Raw genomic sequence first — 20,987 nt, 5'->3', positions numbered from 1 at the left:
CCCTGGAGTTAGAATAGTAATTTTTACCCTTACACTATCCAACACTTACCCTACTGCTGCACCCCCTGGAGTTAGAGTAGCAATTTTTACCCCTACACTATCCAACACTTACCCTACTGTTGCACCCCCCTGGAATTAGAATAGTAATTTTTACCCCTACACTATCCAACACTTACCCTACTGTTGCACCACCTGGAGTTAGAATAGTAAATTTTACCCCTACACTATCCAACACTTACCCTACTGTTGCACCACCTGGAGTTAGAATAGTAAATTTTACCCCTACACTATCCTGCACTTACCCTACTGTTGCACCCCCTGGATTTAGAATAGTAATTTTCACCCCTACACTATCCAACACTTACCCTACTGTTGCACCCCCTGGAGTTAGAATAGTAATTTGTACCCCTACGCTATCCAACACTTACTCTACTGTTGCACCCCCTGGAGTTAGAATAGTAATTTTTACCCCTACACTATCCAACACTTACCCTACTGTTGCACCCCCTGGAGTTAGAATAGTAATTTTTACCCCTACACTATCCAACACTTACCCTACTGTTGCACCCCTTGGAGTTAGAGTAGCAATTTTTACCCCTACACTATCCAACACTTACCCTACTGTTGCACCCCCCTGGAATTAGAATAGTAATTTTTACCCCTACACTATCCAACACTTACCCTACTGTTGCACCACCTGGAGTTAGAATAGTAAATTTTACCCCTACACTATCCTGCACTTACCCTACTGTTGCACCCCCTGGAGTTACAATAGTAATTATTAGCCCTACACTATCCAACACTTACCCTACTGTTGCACCCCCTGGAGTTAGAATAGTAATTTTTACCCCTACACTATCCAACACTTACCCTACTGTTGCACCCCCTGGAGTTAGAATAGTAATTTGTACCCCTACGCTATCCAACACTTACTCTACTGTTGCACCCCCTGGAGTTAGAATAGTACATTTTACCCCTACACTATCCAGCACTTACCCTACTGCTGCACCCCCTGGAGTTAGAATAGTAATTTTTACCCCTACACTATCCAACACTTACCCTACTGTTGCACCCCCTGGAGTTAGAATAGTACATTTTACCCCTACACTATCCAACACTTACCCTACTGCTGCACCCCCTGGAGTTAGAATAGTAATTTTTACCCCTACACTATCCAACACTTACCCTACTGTTGCACCCCTTGGAGTTAGAATAGTAATTTTTACCCCTACACTATCCAACACTTACCCTACTGTTGCACCCCCTGGAGTTAGAATAGTAAATTTTACCCCTACACTATCCAGCACTTACCCTACTGTTGCACCCCTTGGAGTTAGAATAGTAATTTTCACCCCTACAATATCCAACACTTACCCTACTGTTGCACCCCCTGGAGTTAGAATAGTAATTTTTACCCCTACACTATCCAACACATACCCTACTGTTGCACCCCCTGGAGTTAGAATAGTACATTTTACCCCTACACTATCCAATAAGTATCAAACATGCAATGTAATGTAATGCGTTGTAATGGTAGTATGCGTTGCAGTGGAATGTGTTGTAAATGTAGTGTTTAAAATTTCGTTGTAATGGCATGCGTTGCAATGGAATGTGTTGTAATGGATGTTGCGTTGTAAAAAATGCGTTGTAAAGGTATGCATTGTAAAAGTGTGCGTTGTAACCCAATAAAAGAGTGATTCTCAAGGAGAGGGTCTCTGAGCCCTGAGCAGGGTCGGACCGGGAAGGAAAAGTGGCCACTTTCAGTATTGGGAGTCATTGTGGGAGAAATCTCTGATAAATTACGTTTTCTAAACTCGTGGGGTTGGTAGCATTGGCCAAGACCAGACGCACCCCGAGACACATCAATATTCCACTACAACCCACCCACAGGCCTCCTCACCCGATCTTCAGGCCAGCCGCCAGAACATTTCTCTGCTTAGGGTGCCTGAATCTGTCAGTCGCCTATTGGTTTCTTAATGTATGCCCTTCCCCCAAAGATCCCTGATCCTCTTGCAGTATATCAGGCCTTGAGTCAGAGAACCTGGAAAAGCAGCATGAATTCCCTCAAATGTTGTTCATTCTCTCTATACCCCTTTCTTGCTTGCTGCTGTCTGCACCGCTCTAGTTCTCCCGATCTCATTTTGCCCCTTTCCCAGTCCTTCCTTTTCTCTCATTCTTTACTTCTTTTCCACTCCTTGGTGTCTCTCATTCTACCTTGGTCCTTCCCTCAGTCTCTCAATGTCCCCTCTCTCTTTTCCCATCTTTCTCTCTGTCTACCCCCCCCCCCCCCCCTCTCCCACTCCTGTCCCCCTGTGGCTCTTTCTTCAGATATTTGTATATCTCTCAGGCCCTTATTCCGCCTCTCATTTTCTATCTCTCCTTTTTGTTTTATTTCATTTCTGTGTCTTGCAAACGTCTCCTTTGTCTCCTGTCTTGCTCACTCCTGCCAGCCTCTTCCACGTCTCTCTGCCCGATGAATTTATTTGTACTGTACTTAATGTAATATTCTTATGTGTCCCCTTGATGACTTTGCTGCAGACAGCAACAGAAAGTCCTCCTGTGCCTGGAGGCAGCTTTTAAACCACAGGAAGAGCCACGGGCGGAGTCTCCTTTACCATTCCATCCCTCAGATGAAGGGATTCCACTGGTGGATTATAATCTACATTTAGCCCGACTTCCTAGAATGCCAAGAACCTCTAACCTCAGCCCTAGACTGAGGGAGAGAATGAGGATAGCGCATTAGGTAATTTGTCTACAATCACAGGATGGGGAGGCAATGCTAAGACTCAAACCTGGTTCCCAAGTTCCAAAGACAGCAGCTCTGGTTGTTACGCCACACCCCCTACCACTTACCCATCTCCCTCTTCTCCACTTTCGCTCTCCGTCTATCTTAAACAATGTTTGCCCTTCTCTCCACTGTCTTCCATCACTTCTTCTCCCTAACCTCTTCCCCCTCACTCCCTCCATCTGTCTGCCTCTCTAGCCCTCTCATCCTCGCTCCTCGACCCACCCTTTCTTCCTCACTTGATTTCCTTTTCCTCTTCACATATTTTTGTCCTTCTTCTCCAGTCTGCTGCCACCCTTTCCTTTGTCTCTCTCCACATTGCTGTCCTCACTCAATCCATTTTGTTACTGTCCTGCCATGTCTATTCTCCCTTCCCTTTGTTATTTTGGTCGAGTAATGTTTAAAAAAAAGGGTTGTCAAAGGGTCCGATTCACAAAAGTAATCTGAGACAAAATCCTAACTTTACGAATTTCGGTATTTACAAAAGGCATTTAGGAGTAATAAAGTTAGGATTCCTAACTTTACTACTACTGAACTGAGACAAAAACCTAACTTTACCACTTTCGGTATTCACAAAAGGCATTTAGGAGTAATAAAGTTAGGATTCCTAATTTACTACTAATAAACTGAGACAAAAACCTAACTTTACCACTTTCGGTATTATTACGAAAGGCATTTAGAAGTAATAAAGTTAGGATTCCTAACTTTACTACTAATAAACTGAGACAAAAACCTAACTTTACCACTTTCGGTATTATTACAGAAGGTATTTAGGAGTAATAAAGTTAGGATTCCTAACTTTACTACTACTAAATGCCTTTGGTGAATACCAAAAGTCACAAAGTTAGGATTTAGTCTCAGATTACTTTTGCGAATGGGGCCCAAAAACTTTTTTCTTTTTGCTCATTTTGTTTCTTTGCTTTATTTTTTTTTTTGTTGAGTGGGGAACTGGAGACCCCTCCCATACAACAAGGTGGGAGCGGGCGCCTGTGGCTGGTCTGTCTGCTGCTGGAGACAAAGGAGAGCCTCTCAGTATCCACACTTACTCTGTCTCCCTTCACAGCCCCTTTCACCCCACCCTAGCTGACCAGCATTCTCTGTTCTTGGTTATAACCAGCTCCGACCTCTGCTCTGAGGTCACAGCGACCTTTAAGGTCAAGCTTCAGTGACCAAGCTGGACCAGGAAAATTTGATTTTAGCTACAGCTGAAAAACCAGCCCACCAGCTGGCCTCTGCCTCAGGCCGCTCAGGAAGTGGCAGAGTGCCCACCCTGCCAATCCGATGCTGACCCAACATTACTCCTGGATCCTGAAGATCCGCCCCTTGTCCCCGCCCTTTGACGGCTGATGACGTAAGTCAGTAAATGGGACAGAGCTGCCTTCTGACTCAGCCTGGCCACAAACACCCATGTGAAGTAAACAAATGAAGAAATGGATAAATCAATGCCCGCTGGACTGTGATACGCTGACTCGTGCGATTCCATGGGTCCGGTCCGCGGTGTACGCTCGCTCCATCTGCTGACGCAGCTGAGCCAATCAGTGACTTATCCAGCCTTCTGTGGAATGATAACTTGTCTCTCTGCTAACATCAAGGTGCTGCGGCTCGCATTGTGCAGAGGTGAATATTATGCATTAACCTGCTCTGCTATAAACTCAGTAGCAAACAAAGGAACAGCCTAGGAACCCGGAAACAACTGTCCGGGTTCCTAGACTGGCGACAACTGGCGACTCTCTGCTTTCAGAAACGGACGCTGTGTGGACCCCGGGCTGCCCCTGAACCTACCTGCAGCAGCTGACTCTGGTGCCTTCGTCCTCCCGCCTCCCGCCGCCGACCCCTGCTCCATCTCTGGGTCTTGCAGCCGTGTGGAGTGCGGTAGAGGAGCAGCAAAACTACAATACCCAGCTGCCCTAGCGGCGCTAATCGCGCCAAACGCGCGCCAGGAGGCGCTCAAATACAGAGTCACCCTGGTCGAGGGGGCGACTCTCTGCTTTCAGAAACGGACGCTGTGTGGACCCCGGGCTGCCCCTGAACCTACCTGCAGCAGCTGACTCTGGTGCCTTCGTCCTCCCGCCTCCCGCCGCCGACCCCTGCTCCATCTCTGGGTCTTGCAGCCGTGTGGAGTGCGGTAGAGGAGCAGGAAAACTACAATACCCAGCTGCCCTAGCGGCGCTAATCGCGCCAAACGCGCGCCAGGAGGCGCTCAAATACAGAGTCACCCCGGTCGAGGGGGCGACTCTCTGCTTTCAGAAACGGACGCTGTGTGGACCCCGGGCTGCCCCTGAACCTACCTGCAGCAGCTGACTCTGGTGCCTTCGTCCTCCCGCCTCCCGCCGCCGACCCCTGCTCCATCTCTGGGTCTTGCAGCCGTGTGGAGTGCGGTAGAGGAGCAGCAAAACTACAATACCCAGCTGCCCTAGCGGCGCTAATCGCGCCAAACGCGCGCCAGGAGGCGCTCAAATACAGAGTCACCCCGGTCGAGGGGGCGACTCTCTGCTTTCAGAAACGGACGCTGTGTGGACCCCGGGCTGCCCCTGAACCTACCTGCAGCAGCTGACTCTGGTGCCTTCGTCCTCCCGCCTCCCGCCGCCGACCCCTGCTCCATCTCTGGGTCTTGCAGCCGTGTGGAGTGCGGTAGAGGAGCAGCAAAACTACAATACCCAGCTGCCCTAGCGGCGCTAATCGCGCCAAACGCGCGCCAGGAGGCGCTCAAATACAGAGTCACCCCGGTCGAGGGGGCGACTCTCTGCTTTCAGAAACGGACGCTGTGTGGACCCCGGGCTGCCCCTGAACCTACCTGCAGCAGCTGACTCTGGTGCCTTCGTCCTCCCGCCTCCCGCCGCCGACCCCTGCTCCATCTCTGGGTCTTGCAGCCGTGTGGAGTGCGGTAGAGGAGCAGCAAAACTACAATACCCAGCTGCCCTAGCGGCGCTAATCGCGCCAAACGCGCGCCAGGAGGCGCTCAAATACAGAGTCACCCCGGTCGAGGGGGCGACTCTCTGCTTTCAGAAACGGACGCTGTGTGGACCCCGGGCTGCCCCTGAACCTACCTGCAGCAGCTGACTCTGGTGCCTTCGTCCTCCCGCCTCCCGCCGCCGACCCCTGCTCCATCTCTGGGTCTTGCAGCCGTGTGGAGTGCGGTAGAGGAGCAGCAAAACTACAATACCCAGCTGCCCTAGCGGCGCTAATCGCGCCAAACGCGCGCCAGGAGGCGCTCAAATACAGAGTCACCCCCGTCTCGCGGAACGCGAGCGGGACGCCGGGCTAAGCCCGGGCAAAGGGCGGGCCCTCTGTGGCCCTCAGTGGCCGAGGCAGGCCGGGCCGGGCTCAGGTATTTTGATTATTGAGTTGTATACCCTGTGATACTCGGGTGTGCCATTATATTATAATCTTAAGTATTGCTAGAGATATTGAACGATTGAACGCCACTAACTGTATGAACTTTTAGTTCATCTCTCATGATCATTGAGTGAATATTTATAGTATTTTATACAGTGTTTGTTGTTTTAAGAGTGTGGTTATCTTGTAGGCTCTATTTCCATACGCTACTATGGAGTGTAAGACATTACGATCTGGGAAAGTTGTTATGGAGAATTATGATTCATTTCCTAATTTAAGTCATGTCGGAAAAAAGAAAACAAATAGAGGCATCATGAAAGGTCAGATGCAATTAAATCAAATTTGGGAGAAAAGTTTGAGTAAATCTCTTGAAGTTCCTAGAAAAGATGATACTGAACTACTACCGCAATTGAATCTCTGTTCAAATATGGAGGAAGCTGGTTTTCCAGCTCTTACGGAGGGAAAAAAAGGGTCTCTGAGTCAGACTGGAGAGGCCAACCGTTCAACATGTGCTGTGAATATGATTGATGCTGTCCCCTTGCTAAAATCGCAATCCTTGACCCATGAAATTCCTATAGGGAACGGTATTCTGGAAGAGGATAAGGGCGATATCTCTATACTCAACAGCATTGATTTAGAACTCTGCGGCCGATATATAGATAAGACATCTTTACCCCACTTAGTAGGTAATAAAACTCCTCGTGGTGAAACCCCATCTGGTCTACTATTATATAGTAGTACGCCCTCCATCAAATCTAAAGATAGTCTTTCTCCGCAGTTTGAGATACAATCCCCGCACTTTAACATGTCAGGGATTTGTCCCCTCACATCTTCAAATTTTCCAAAAAACGAAAAACCTATCTCAGAGTCACTCATTGCCCTGGAACAAATTTTATCCTCTATGTTACTGCTAATGGGAAAATTTGCTGTAAATTCTGACTGTATCTTGTCTTCGGTTACTGAGATTCTGCAGGCCTTGTTGGCACAAAATGGGAAATTGGTAGAAAAGGTACTTAAGCCTCCCACTATTCCTGTTGACACTGGTCTTTCTGTTCTTAATGAGGCAGACAAAATTATAGAAGAGAGGGGAGAGGCTCATCTGGGATCTTCCACAGAGGCGGGGATGCTTAAGTCACTTAATCAACCTATTTCACCCGCCTCGCATTTGAGGATTGAGCCTTTGTTACCTGAGCAGGAAGAGAGTGTCTGTGAAGCTCCTACAACGGGGGGCCACGATCTCTTTCCTATTTTTGCACAGGATAAAAAGGAGCCAGAAGCTGCCTCGGGGTCTCCAAAAGTCACCAAAATGAAATCAAGAGAAAAAAAGGGGAAACCTACACGTAAATATAAAAAGAAAAGACCTAGACAGATTATTTTTCCAAAACATATAATAACTGTAACACCTGCTCCCATAGAAAGAGGGCATAGTCTTCCCCCTGTTAGTCCGGAGAAGGTGGAAGTGGAAAATATCTTAGAGGATTCCAAGGGACTTCCCTCGGCTGAAGTAAACACGGATATGGTGGTCTCTGGTTTAGTAGTTGATGCCCCTGTTCCCCAACTTACAAGTACAGATGATAAATATTTCCCGATAGTAACACGAGTATATAATCCAACTGCTCCTATTTTTCTGCCTCAGAAGGAGATAGCTAGGAAGGCAATACCACAATCTGTAAAAAGTCCAATCTCATATGTGGATACTTGTGTACTAGATTTTCTTCCATTATTTGACTCTGATCTAAAAATGAATAGATCTTTGCTACTTAGCTGCTTTAAGGAGATTGAAAGTTTAAAGTTGGTCCTATCAAATGATATAGATTTAGTTACCCCAATAAGATCATTAAATGGCCAACGAATAAGGGTAAAATTTTATTCGAAGATAATTACTAACCTAGTTCTCCAACAAGCCGAAGCATTTCAATGTAGAGGTATTGACGTCCTACCCTATGTTAATAAAAATTTGTGCCTTTCTCTTAATGAAAGGAACACAAAGTTAAACATGGGACAGGATGTCCTTCCGTTATGTAATAACGATCTAAAAATTTGGATCTCTAGAGGCAAACGCATGGTTTCCCAGGTTTGTCCTGTACCTAGTAGTACAGACAATCTATTTACTGAAGACTCTGCGATGTGGAACTGGCTACCTGGAGTTCTCTCAAACACCACCTCGAGAAACCCACGGTCACCCTCACATCTTTAACCATTGTTTAAAAATTGTCTCTTGGAATGCTGCCGGCTTGACTAACTGCCCTGAAAAATTTGATTATCTCTTCTCCCAAAATGCAGATGTGTTATGTATCCAAGAAACATGGTGTCATATTTTCCCACATGTTGGAAATGATTACTTCGTCCTGGAGGCTGCCGCAACGCCATCAAAGAAGGGCCATGCTAAAGGCGGAATTGCCTGTTTATTATCTAATGCACTACAATGGCATTTCGCACACTATAAGGACGAGAGTAATCTATTCCAAGTTATAACTATTTCTAACCTGGATCCTGGTGTCCAACGGACCTCGTTTATCATAGTAAACGCCTATATTCCACCTGAAGATAATTTTACGGTAGTTTTAAAACGTATGTTTTCCTATCTAAAGCGTCTATTAGAGGTGGATGATCCTCCATACCTATTATTAGTGGGGGACTTAAACTGTAAAGTGTCTAACACTTCCCTAGACTTATTTCGAAACAAAGCAAAGGAAGAGGTTTATAATATCCCCCAAGCCTCTTTGCCCAATAAAATAAAAACTAATAAAAGGGGCAAGATTCTCCTCGGGGAACTCAATGCCATAGAGGGAATTATTATAAACGGCAGAATGCCCTCTGATACTCCAGCGAATTACACTCATGGTTCTTCCAGGGGAGAATCTATTTTGGATTACGTAATTACAGACTTTGAAATGTTCTCTTTCTGCAAAGATTTGGTAATCTCTTATACCCCCTTGAGCGATCATAAAATCATTAAATTAACTGTTTCTTTAACATCTCCTGAAGCTGACCTCTGGTCATTAAAGAACAGAGGTTTCACCATTAATAGTCACTCAGATAGATGTTATTGGAGATCCAGTTATAACAAAGATGTACAAAACATCCTTACCCAATTTCTAACTGAGCTTGACTATTGGCAGGGAAGGGAATTTATGTTCCTCGAAACCCTTATCCAAAAAATTACTGAAATAGTTAGGACTTCAGGAAATTTTAAAAAGAAATGTTTCTCTCCTAGTCCTCTATTAAGGTTGAATAAAGAAATTAATAAAGTTGTTAGGATGCAATACCTAAATAGATCTGGAGAGCTTGGGTTAAAACTAGCTTTATTAAAAAGAAGGAGGGTGAGATTGAGAGCCAAATTAAAAAGAGATAAAGAAGATATCTTATGGATTAAGCTAAAAGAGGCATCCAAGTGTAAAAACGTCAGAGATTTTTGGTCCATAATAAGGCAAGGATGTGGATCTGTAACAACGTCCACTCCGATTGCAATCACTGAAAATGTCTGGACCCAATTTGTGACTACTCTATATGCGTCCAATCATGTAGGGACCGATGTTTGGGTTCCAGATTTCAATTCTGACGTTATAATGGAACTCCCCACTGAGCACACCATAGCCAGTGCAATCAGGAGTATGCGCTCTTCAGGGGCTATGGGACCAGATCAAGTGCCTATGTCCACAATTAAGCAAGATGTAACTACTTGGAGTAGGATCCTTCTTCCAGTGTTTCGGGAGTGTTTTAAAACAAGAGCAGTCCCGGACTCTTGGCGGGGAAGCATCCTGATCCCAATTTTTAAAAAAGGAGACCGGGCTAATCCCGCTAATTACCGTCTAATTGCATTATTGGATGCTATAGGGAAAATTTTCGCTAAACTTTTATTAACATCTATAACAGAATGGGCAGATAAAAATAATATTATACCCAGGGAACAGACAGGTTTCCGAAAAGAGCACGGAACTCTGGACAACTTAACCATGCTACAGGTAATTGTAGATAAATATGTTCGTGTACGTGGTGGAGGCGTATATGCAGCATTTATAGATTTCTCTGCAGCGTTCGATAGGGTGGACAGACCAACGCTGTGGAGAAAGCTGTCGGCATTGGGTATGCCGGGGCATTTATTGGACTTAGTTAAGTCCTTGCATTGGAACACATGGTGTCGGGTGCTACAAGGAGGTGATAGGGGTCTCTCCCAAGCCATCCCATCCCGCAATGGCCTAAAACAAGGATGCATACTGGCACCCACTTTGTTCTCCCTATATATGGCTGATTTGCCAACTGCTGTTGCTGACTGTGAGGGATTAGCCCCAAAAATTGGAGGAACTGCCATACCCATTCTAATGTACGCAGACGATATTCTTGTTCTAGATCTGACCCCGAAAGGCCTTTCTAATCGTCTCCATACATTGAATGAATTCGCCGATGCACACTTTATGAAAATCAATAGTTCAAAAAGTAAAGTTATGTGCATCTTTGGAAAAAAGAAATGCAGGTCCAAGAGTTTTAATTGGACATTAAGTGGTGAAAAACTAGAGGTAGTTAACTCCTATACGTTTTTGGGCAAAATAATATGTTCTAACCTTAGTGAGAAACCCCACATTGAAAATAACTCTAGAAAAGCAATGGCCCATGGGAGGGGATTATGTTCCTTGTACAAAGCGACTGGGAGGAGACACTTCTCATGTTGCCTGGATGTATTCCGTGCAAAGATTCCTGCTACCCTTTTGTATGGAATGGAATTGGTGGATCCATATCAATGGGAGTTTATGCAAAAAATGGAGGGGAAGGTATTAAGGAAAATTTCTTCTTTAAATTCTGCCTGCTCCACTTCATCTTGCAGGCTGGAATTCGGACTGCGAAGTTGTAGGGCTCAAGGGTTAGCTGCTCTAGTAAAATGGATAACATGCTTGGCCCGAGGCAAACCAGGAACCTTACGAGAAAGCTTAAAAAAGGAGCTCTTGGGCAACTTTAATGAGTTCTCGCAGCTAGTAAAAAACATTCGACTGGCTGTTTCAATATTGGAATTGGATGAAAGTACGTTGTTTTTACTTTCTCCATTAGAACTAAAGCTAAAGTTAAAAAGTATGTCCTGGGAATACTGCTACAAACTGGATATACTTGCCCAACAGAAAGATAAAGATAGGGAACTCCTGGTTTTAACCTATACACCTAAACAAGCCCAACAATATCTAACTTGGAACATTCCGCATGGTGTCCGTAGGGTATGGTACCTCCTTCGCCACAATTTGCTTCCACTAAATACATTACTTGCAAAATGGTATGGAGTGTCCCCCTTGTGTAATTTCTGTAATAATGCCGTTCAAGATTTTAAACATGTTCTGCTTATTTGCCCAGGCCTGTACTTATTGAGGAAAAAATGGATAAAACCAATCTGTATACAAATGGGAATTACGAATGTAAAAATGTTTTTTAATGCTCTCCTCTGCCCCCCTAATGAAATGTTCTGTTTTAGAATTTTTAAATATTTTAAAGAATTTTTAGATATCTATTAATGTGATTCTGGTGAGATGTTGATGAGTGTAACTTTGCATATAACAAGTGGTCGTTTAGTCGTTGTATTAAGTTTGTGTTTTAAAGTATGTTCACATGTATGTTATTTTATGTGGCCCTCATTGAGAGCCAAATCATAATAAACTTTTGACTTTGACAAACAACTGTCCTGAACACAAACCCGGGGCATCAAAAAACAAAGTGATGGAGGGAATGCTTGAAATAATCTCAGCTACTGGTGATCACTCAGGCCGCATTCCAATCCATAATTTTTCAACCACCATGCCACCTCAGTTTGTACCCAGCCATACGTAAATCAGCCTTGACCCTGTGATGGAGCAAGGACTCCTGTAAAAGAGACTTGCTTGGATGCAATCCTCTCATATAAACCCGTGATGAAAATAATAATAATGTTTTGTATTACTAATATGCCCAACATTCCATATATTTTTAGACAGAGGAAGTTTGCCTATGTGTTTTACTAACAAATAACCAGAGTGTGATTAAAGATGGCTGCTAACGCGGGAAAATGTACTGCGCATGCGTCAGCTGCATGAAGTCCTAACGCTTGGAGGGAAAATGTTGCCTCTGCGCAATAGCAGCTAAAATGGCCGTTTGGAAGCTCACGTGCTAAGCATCTGCTTTGCTGAAACTCAAATGAGTTATATACTAAATGCTAATGCATAAATAATCTTTATAAGTAAATGGGATTACAGTAGAGATAGGTGGTATACAGTGAAATCATTTTATTTTGAAATTAATACATTTTCTTTTGACCTCTCTATTAGTTCGTACCTGGGCCTACGAACGCTGCTAAAGTCTGACACCCACGTGGTGCTTTCCGCATGCGCAGAAAGGACGATTCCGAAACAGTGAGCTCTAGTCTTGGGACTCATCCAAGGACGTTCTCCGCACACATGTCCTGGGAACCAGCTGAACATCCTGACGATTCAATAGACAACTGTGAAATTGTATACATTCTTGTTGATAAAGTTTACAAATATGGGTGGGAAATAAAGCTTGGGAGAATAATTAATGGGCGGGAACTTAAAACAATGAGCTAAAGAAAATTATTAAAAACTTAGCATGGTGTGATGATCTTTCCCTTTTCAGAAATAGGAGTTTCATGAAGGTGAAACAATTAGGGGTGTTACATGCAATTAAGAAAGTATAATTGAGGTAGTTAGTTAGATTAGAGAGAGCTGTTGCAGCCAGAACGCTGAGAGACCGAGATGCTGTCTGAATGCTGATCCCTGAAGAAGCAGACTTAGAATTTTAAAGCTAAATAGATTAGAAGATCGCGGAAGAATCGGGGAGGTAAATAGATTTAGAAGAAGGTTGCGGAAGAATCAAGGAGGAAGTTAGTGTCAGAGAGTGGTGAGACGCAGGCGTCAAATCCAGCAGAGGTCATCTATCCTGCCCTATTCTGTCCTGAAGTACCTGAACTTTCTAAGGGGCCCATTAACTCTTGGCCAGAGGGGTCTGATTTTCACACCATCCTCGGTAAATATAATTCTGTGTACTGTGTCAATGTGCCTTTCTCTCTATCCTCTTTTTCTTGAGGTACTTGTTGTTGTGAAATCTTATTATTAAATTAGATAAACCGATCTTACCTCCTCCAAAAGATGGAGTTAACACTGCAATTTGTTTTGCTCATATGATATGATAAATATTTAAACTTATTCGAGTCTGCGGTTATTCAATGAGATAATCAGGTAAATGAACTTAGGTTATAAACATCAAATCCTATTCAACTAAAATAGATCCATTGATATAAGAAAGGGCTTTGGATCAGTAATAAATTAAGACAATTGATAAGCAAATTAATCTACAATTTTAGCCCTATAAAATTGACCCCCAGCGGTGTTCACCGGCCTACAGGAGTGAGTGTGTTTATGGGCCCAGATGAGTATATAGTGCTAGTTGTCCGCAGGTTGGTAGGCCGCTGAGTCACTGGTTTGTTGTTTCTAGTTTGTTTGATGCCCTGAACACGAACCAAGTAACCTATAGCAATGTCTCAATGGGAATCAATAAGGGGATAAACCCCAAGAAATAACTTAATTATAATATACATTAAATAATCACAAGAATAGTCCCACAAACATAATTTAATTCAGTAATATTGTCAGAAATGGACAAAAGATCACATTTACATGAATCAAATTGCAGCCTCAACTATATTTTTAAGGCTGTGCATTAAAGTGAAACCGTGACCACTAATATTCGTGGGTACCTCCTATGGATACAGAGAAGACACAGAAAATGATGGTATTTGTAGTTGTTTCTTACAGGGCTCTAGGCAAAGAAAGGGTGGGGGGTGTTGGAGGTTGGTGGGAGTAAGGGGGAAGGGGGAGAGGGAAGGGGCGGGCCCCTACGTGGAGGGATTCAGACATGTATGCGAATCCAGATGTCTCGGTGTCAGTCATTGGTTTACATCCGCAGGGATACCGATGTGTATTATAGGATAGGGTCACGGTATCGCTCCTTTGTTTAACGTCACGTCCACCAGTCGACAGCTTACTAGTAGTAAAGTTAGACCTTTGGTCTAAGTTTAGACCAAAAGACTATCTTAAACCAAAAGTCTAACTTTACTAGTAGTAAAATTCGACTTTAGGTCTGAACTTAGACATTTGGGCTAAGTTTACCTTTCTGAATTGGGCCCAACGGTTGCCCACAGCCTGATGCACGTGCGTTCCAAACCTTATCGAGGAGGTAAACACCTGTGCGCCCGTCTAATGCGTAGTAACTTAGACTGTGGAAGGTTTTCTGAATAACAATGCCCTAATAGGTTACTGCCACCACGCAATATGTGGGAAAGCAAAGAATCAACAGAAAAAGATCTCAGCAAGACCATGGCAGGATTTTCAGGGGGCATTGTGTGTGTGGGGGGAGTGGGTGCATTGTGTGTGCAGGGTGAGTGTGTGCATTGTGTGTGCAGGGTGAGTATGTGCATTTTATGCGGGGGAATGGGTGCATTGTGTGAGGGGGATGCATTGTGTGTGGAGGGAGTGGGTGCATTGTATAGGGGGTTGGTGCATTGTGTGTGGGGGAGTGGGTGCATTGTGTGTGCAGGGTGAGTGTATGCATTGTGTGTGCAGGGTGAGTATGTGCATTGTATGCTGGGGAATGGGTGCATTGTGTGAGGGGGATGCATTGTGTGTGGAGGGAGTGGGTGCATTGTATAGGGGGTTGGTGCATTGTGTGTGGGGGAGTGGGTGCATTGTGTGGGGGGAGTGGGTGCATTGTGTGTGGTGGAATGGGTGCATTGTGTGTAGGGGCGTGCATTGTGTGTAGAGGGAGTGGGTGATTTGTGTGTGGGGAAGTGGGTGCATTGTGTTTGGGGGAGTGGGTGTATTGTGTGTGGGGGAAGTGGGTGCATTGTGTGTGGGGGGAGTGGGTGCATTGTGTGTGCAGGGTGAGTGTGTGCATTGTGTGTGCAGGGTGAGTATGTGCATTTTATGCGGGGGAATGGGTGCATTGTGTGAGGGGGATGCATTGTGTGTGGAGGGAGTGGGTGCATTGTATAGGGGGTTGGTGCATTGTGTGTGGGGGAGTGGGTGCATTGTATGTGCAGGGTGAGTGTGTGCATTGTGTGTGCAGGGTGAGTATGTGCATTTTATGCGGGGGAATGGGTGCATTGTGTGAGGGGGATGCATTGTGTGTGGAGGGAGTGGGTGCATTGTATAGGGGGTTGGTGCATTGTGTGTGGGGGAGTGGGTGCATTGTGTGGGGGGAGTGGGTGCATTGTGTGTGGTGGAATGGGTGCATTGTGTGTAGGGGCGTGCATTGTGTGTAGAGGGAGTGGGTGATTTGTGTGTGTGGGAAGTGGGTGCATTGTGTTTGGGGGAGTGGGTGCATTGTGTGTGGGGGGAGTGGGTGCATTGTGTGTGCAGGGTGAGTGTGTGCATTGTGTGTGCAGGGTGAGTATGTGCATTGTGCGCGGGGGAATGGGTGCATTGTGTGTGGGGGTGCATTGTGTGCAGGGGAATGGGTGCATTGTGTGTGTGTGGGGTGCATTGTGTGTGGAGGGAGTGGGTGCATTGTGTAGCAGAATGGTGCATCGTATGTGGAGGGAGTGGGTGCATTGTGTGTGTGGGGAGTGGGTGCATTGTGTAGCAAAATGGTGTACTGTGTGTGGAGGGGGTGGGTGCATTGTGTGTGTGGGGGGAGTGGGTGCATTGTGTGTGCAGGGTGAGTGTGTACATTGTGTGTAGAGGGAGTGGGTGCATTGTTGTAGGGGGAGTAAGTGCATTTTGTGTGGTGAATGAGTGCATTGTGTGTGGAGGGAGTTGGTGCATTGTGTGTGGGGGGAGTGGGTGCATTGTGTGTGGGGGGGAGTGGGTGCATTGTGTGTGCAGGGTGGGTGTGTGCATTGTATGTGGGGGAGTGGGTGCATTGTGTGTGGGGGAGTGGGCGTATAGTGTGTGGGGGGAGTGGGTGCATTGTGTGTGCAAGGTGAGTATGTGCATTGTGTTTGGGGGAATGGATGCATTGTGTTTGTGGTGGTTGCATTGTGTGTGGAGGGAGTGGGTACATTGTGTAGGGGGTTGGTGCATTGTGTGTGGGGGAGTGGGTGCATTGTGTGTGGGGGAGTCAATCAATCAATCAGGGGGTTTAAAGTGCTCTACTCACCCACAAGGGTCTCAAGGTGCTGGGGGGAGGGGTTTAGCAGCTCCGGATAGGTTGAAGAGCCAGGTCTTGAGGTCCTTCCTGGATGTGTTCAGGGTGGGGGAGCATCTGATGTTCACAGGGAGCTGGTTCCAAGGCCACGCTGTAGGAGAAGGCTCTCCCGCCTGTTCAGGTTCTGCAGATGCAGGGGACCTCTGCCAGGGCGAGGTTGGCTGAGCGGAGGTTCCTCTTGGGTACGTGGAAGGATAGTCGTTCATCAAGGTAAGTGGGGCTAGAGTTGTTGAGGCATTTGTAGGCCCAGTGAGGAGTTTGAAGGTGATCCTCTTCTCGACAGGGAGCCAGTGGAGGTCATGGAGGTGTTGGGTCATGTGTTTGTGGCACGGAGTACCGAGGATGAGTCAGGCTGCGGCGTTCTGGATGGTCTAGAGTTTGTGTAGCAGGGTTCTGTTGATTCTGGCATGAAGGGCGTTGCCGTAGTCCAGTCTGCATTTTACGAGTGCGTGGGTAACGGCCTTTCTGCAGTCAGGGGGGATCCATTTGAAGGATGCACAGGCAGTTGAAAGTGGTGGAGGTGACAGAGTTTATCTGGCGTTTCATGGAGAGGGAGGAGTCGAGGATGATGCTGAGATTTTGTGCGTGGTCCGTAGGGGTGGGGGGATTTCCGAGGACGGTGAGCCACCAGGTGTTGTCCCAGGCGAAGGTGCAAGGTCCGAGGATGAGGACCTCGGTCTTCTCTGAGTTGAGCTTCAGGCAGCTGTCCTTCATCCAATCTGCCACATTCTTCATTCCTTCCTGGAAACTGAGACTGGTATCTTCGGGATTCTTCGTGAGCGAGAGGATGAGCTGGGTGTCGTCGGCGTAGGATACGATGCTGAGCCCGTGCTGTTGGATAATGGCTGAGAGGGGGGCCTTGTAGATGTTGAAGAATGAGGTAATATGAATTTTTATGGCCAATTGTGTCCCCTATCGTAGACCCCACCGGCTCCATGTACGTGCTTCAAGTACATGTATGTTCCCTCCACTTCCAGCTATGAAGACGCAAATACATTTGCGTCCAACGTTAACATGTCCTCTTTCAGATCCACCATGAATGGGTCAGATATTCCGTTCCTAAGTGTGCCTTGCCAACGTCTTTACATGGTGCACTGTTATGTATTTCTAGCTCTGGCGAGTTAGGCCCTGATTTCTGCCATCGAGCCTTTTCTGCCTTCCGTCTCTGAAGGCTGCAATCTGCTGCTTCCTGACCCTTGACTTACTCCCTGCGCGGCGAGCTGTGCCTGGCTCGGCCTGCCTTGCCTGCCAAGACTGTATTCAACCTTCAAGTTATCTGCTCCGCTCCTCGAAAATACATTCCTGTCTAGTAGTATACGACAACATCCTTCCCAGCTGCAGAGCAAAGGGCCCGGCCTCACTGTCTCCATGCAAGTAATTCATAGCTTCCGTTACCATGGTAGGCCCATGGCCCCTCACTTCTCATGTAGACACGTAGTCGCATATGCACGCACTAGCAGTCAGTATAGAATAGCCTCTGCCCGAGAGACCTTTCCTTCTAGATAATACAGTTCCTCAAACACAAGATATTAGATATGATCTGGGATTAGGTTGTTCTGACACCCCAGACTTCTGTCTCCTCATGTAGGGCTAAAGGTCAAGTCCCCTTCACCCTCCAGTTCCACGTCAATCATACGTCATGCTGCTGCGCGCGCATCTCTGCCACATATTTCTGCTGACACTGCAGGATTCACTTATGGATCCACCCACTTGTAATACGTTTCATGTGACGTAGTCTAGCACACACCTCCGTGTACGCCTTCATGCACGCCTTCTATTACGTACATATGCTCTTATCACGTGTTTCTCAGCTGTTACGCCTCCTGCATATGTCTTTACTGTAATGCATTGACTATATATATGATGTCCTGTCAATAAAGTATTGTCTGTCCCTTCCTGAACCTTCGTGGTGACGGAATCCGATTGCCTGGTTCGAACCAATTCCTTTTTAAGGAATAAAACCCCTTTTAAAACCTCAGATACCACGGATTCTGTCTCTTATTTTCGACTGAGTTATTCTTATTGAACTTTACCGCATAAATTAAGTATAGGTAATTTAAATTTACCACATAATTGGCGCCCGAATAGGAACCCCTCCCCTACCTTACGCGCCGGCGGTGCGTTGCAGGCCCGGTCCCCTGCCACAGCCGTGACGGACACTAACGCGTACCCGCAGGATTTCCTGTATCTCCCTCAGGCCAACGGAGGTGACTGAGGCTGCGATCGACACCCAGACGAGGCGGTGAGGAGTGCGGAGGATCCCGACCAGAGCCTAGCTGAGAGAACAAAGTCCGAGGTATCCAGAGGCCCACCAGGTTCCGAAGTTCCGAAGTATCTACGTCACGAGTCGAGTCGAGTCCAGTCCGGTGGAAGGATAGTCGTTCATCAAGGTAAGTGGGGCTAGAGTTGTTGAGGCATTTGTAGGCCCAGTGAGGAGTTTGAAGGTGATCCTCTTCTCGACAGGGAGCCAGTGGAGGTCATGGAGGTGTTGGGTCATGTGTTTGTGGCACGGAGTACCGAGGATGAGTCAGGCTGCGGCGTTCTGGATGGTCTAGAGTTTGTGTAGCAGGGTTCTGTTGATTCTGGCATGAAGGGCGTTGCCGTAGTCCAGTCTGCATTTTACGAGTGCGTGGGTAACGGCCTTTCTGCAGTCAGGGGGGATCCATTTGAAGGATGCACAGGCAGTTGAAAGTGGTGGAGGTGACAGAGTTTATCTGGCGTTTCATGGAGAGGGAGGAGTCGAGGATGATGCTGAGATTTTGTGCGTGGTCCGTAGGGGTGGGGGGATTTCCGAGGACGGTGAGCCACCAGGTGTTGTCCCAGGCGAAGGTGCAAGGTCCGAGGATGAGGACCTCGGTCTTCTCTGAGTTGAGCTTCAGGCAGCTGTCCTTCATCCAATCTGCCACATTCTTCATTCCTTCCTGGAAACTGAGACTGGTATCTTCGGGATTCTTCGTGAGCGAGAGGATGAGCTGGGTGTCGTCGGCGTAGGATACGATGCTGAGCCCGTGCTGTTGGATAATGGCTGAGAGGGGGGCCTTGTAGATGTTGAAGAATGAGGTAATATGAATTTTTATGGCCAATTGTGTCCCCTATCGTAGACCCCACCGGCTCCATGTACGTGCTTCAAGTACATGTATGTTCCCTCCACTTCCAGCTATGAAGATGCAAATACATTTGCGTCCAACGTTAACATGTCCTCTTTCAGATCCACCATGAATGGGTCAGATATTCCGTTCCTAAGTGTGCCTTGCCAACGTCTTTACATGGTGCACTGTTATGTATTTCTAGCTCTGGCGAGTTAGGCCCTGATTTCTGCCATCGAGCCTTTTCTGCCTTCCGTCTCTGAAGGCTGCAATCTGCTGCTTCCTGACCCTTGACTTACTCCCTGCGCGGCGAGCTGTGCCTGGCTCGGCCTGCCTTGCCTGCCAAGACTGTATTCAACCTTCAAGTTATCTGCTCCGCTCCTCGAAAATACATTCCTGTCTAGTAGTATACGACAACATCCTTCCCAGCTGCAGAGCAAAGGGCCCGGCCTCACTGTCTCCATGCAAGTAATTCATAGCTTCCGTTACCATGGTAGGCCCATGGCCCCTCACTTCTCATGTAGACACGTAGTCGCATATGCACGCACTAGCAGTCAGTATAGAATAGCCTCTGCCCGAGAGACCTTTCCTTCTAGATAATACAGTTCCTCAAACACAAGATATTAGATATGATCTGGGATTAGGTTGTTCTGACACCCCAGACTTCTGTCTCCTCATGTAGGGCTAAAGGTCAAGTCCCCTTCACCCTCCAGTTCCACGTCAATCATACGTCATGCTGCTGCGCGCGCATCTCTGCCACATATTTCTGCTGACACTGCAGGATTCACTTATGGATCCACCCACTTGTAATACGTTTCATGTGACGTAGTCTAGCACACACCTCCGTGTACGCCTTCATGCACGCCTTCTATTACGTACATATGCTCTTATCACGTGTTTCTCAGCTGTTACGCCTCCTGCATATGTCTTTACTGTAATGCATTGACTATATATATGATGTCCTGTCAATAAAGTATTGTCTGTCCCTTCCTGAACCTTCGTGGTGACGGAATCCGATTGCCTGGTTCGAACCAATTCCTTTTTAAGGAATAAAACCCCTTTTAAAACCTCAGATACCACGGATTCTGTCTCTTATTTTCGACTGAGTTATTCTTATTGAACTTTACCGCATAAATTAAGTATAGGTAATTTAAATTTACCACATAATTGGCGCCCGAATAGGAACCCCTCCCCTACCTTACGCGCCGGCGGTGCGTTGCAGGCCCGGTCCCCTGCCACAGCCGTGACGGACACTAACGCGTACCCGCAGGATTTCCTGTATCTCCCTCAGGCCAACGGAGGTGACTGAGGCTGCGATCGACACCCAGACGAGGCGGTGAGGAGTGCGGAGGATCCCGACCAGAGCCTAGCTGAGAGAACAAAGTCCGAGGTATCCAGAGGCCCACCAGGTTCCGAAGTTCCGAAGTATCTACGTCACGAGTCGAGTCGAGTCCAGTCCGGTCCAGTCCAGTGTCGAGTTTCCGAGGCCTTCTGTTCTGTGCTTCCCGGTGAGTACCGTTGCTGGGGACGCATCTAGACGAGCACAGTAATTTGTGCCGGTCAAGACGGGTTTGGGTACACAGACCCGGTCTGCACTGTTTTAGCGG

At 46.7% G+C, this 20,987-nt stretch overlaps 1 long non-coding RNA gene across 1 annotated transcript; it reads left to right on the top strand.

The window, feature by feature from the left end:
• Positions 1-4,357: 4,357 nt before the first annotated feature.
• On the top strand, positions 4,358-13,296 carry LOC147718334 (uncharacterized). Its single transcript, XR_015295284.1, has 2 exons — positions 4,358-6,113; positions 12,403-13,296. It is a non-coding gene; the product is annotated as an uncharacterized LOC147718334 (long non-coding RNA).
• Positions 13,297-20,987: the final 7,691 nt, after the last annotated feature.

Source organism: Lissotriton vulgaris, chromosome 4_1, assembly GCF_964263255.1.
Source record: "Lissotriton vulgaris chromosome 4_1, aLisVul1.2, whole genome shotgun sequence".
Lineage (NCBI taxonomy): Eukaryota > Metazoa > Chordata > Amphibia > Caudata > Salamandridae > Lissotriton > Lissotriton vulgaris.
This window is presented reverse-complemented; position numbering and strand designations above follow the sequence as displayed.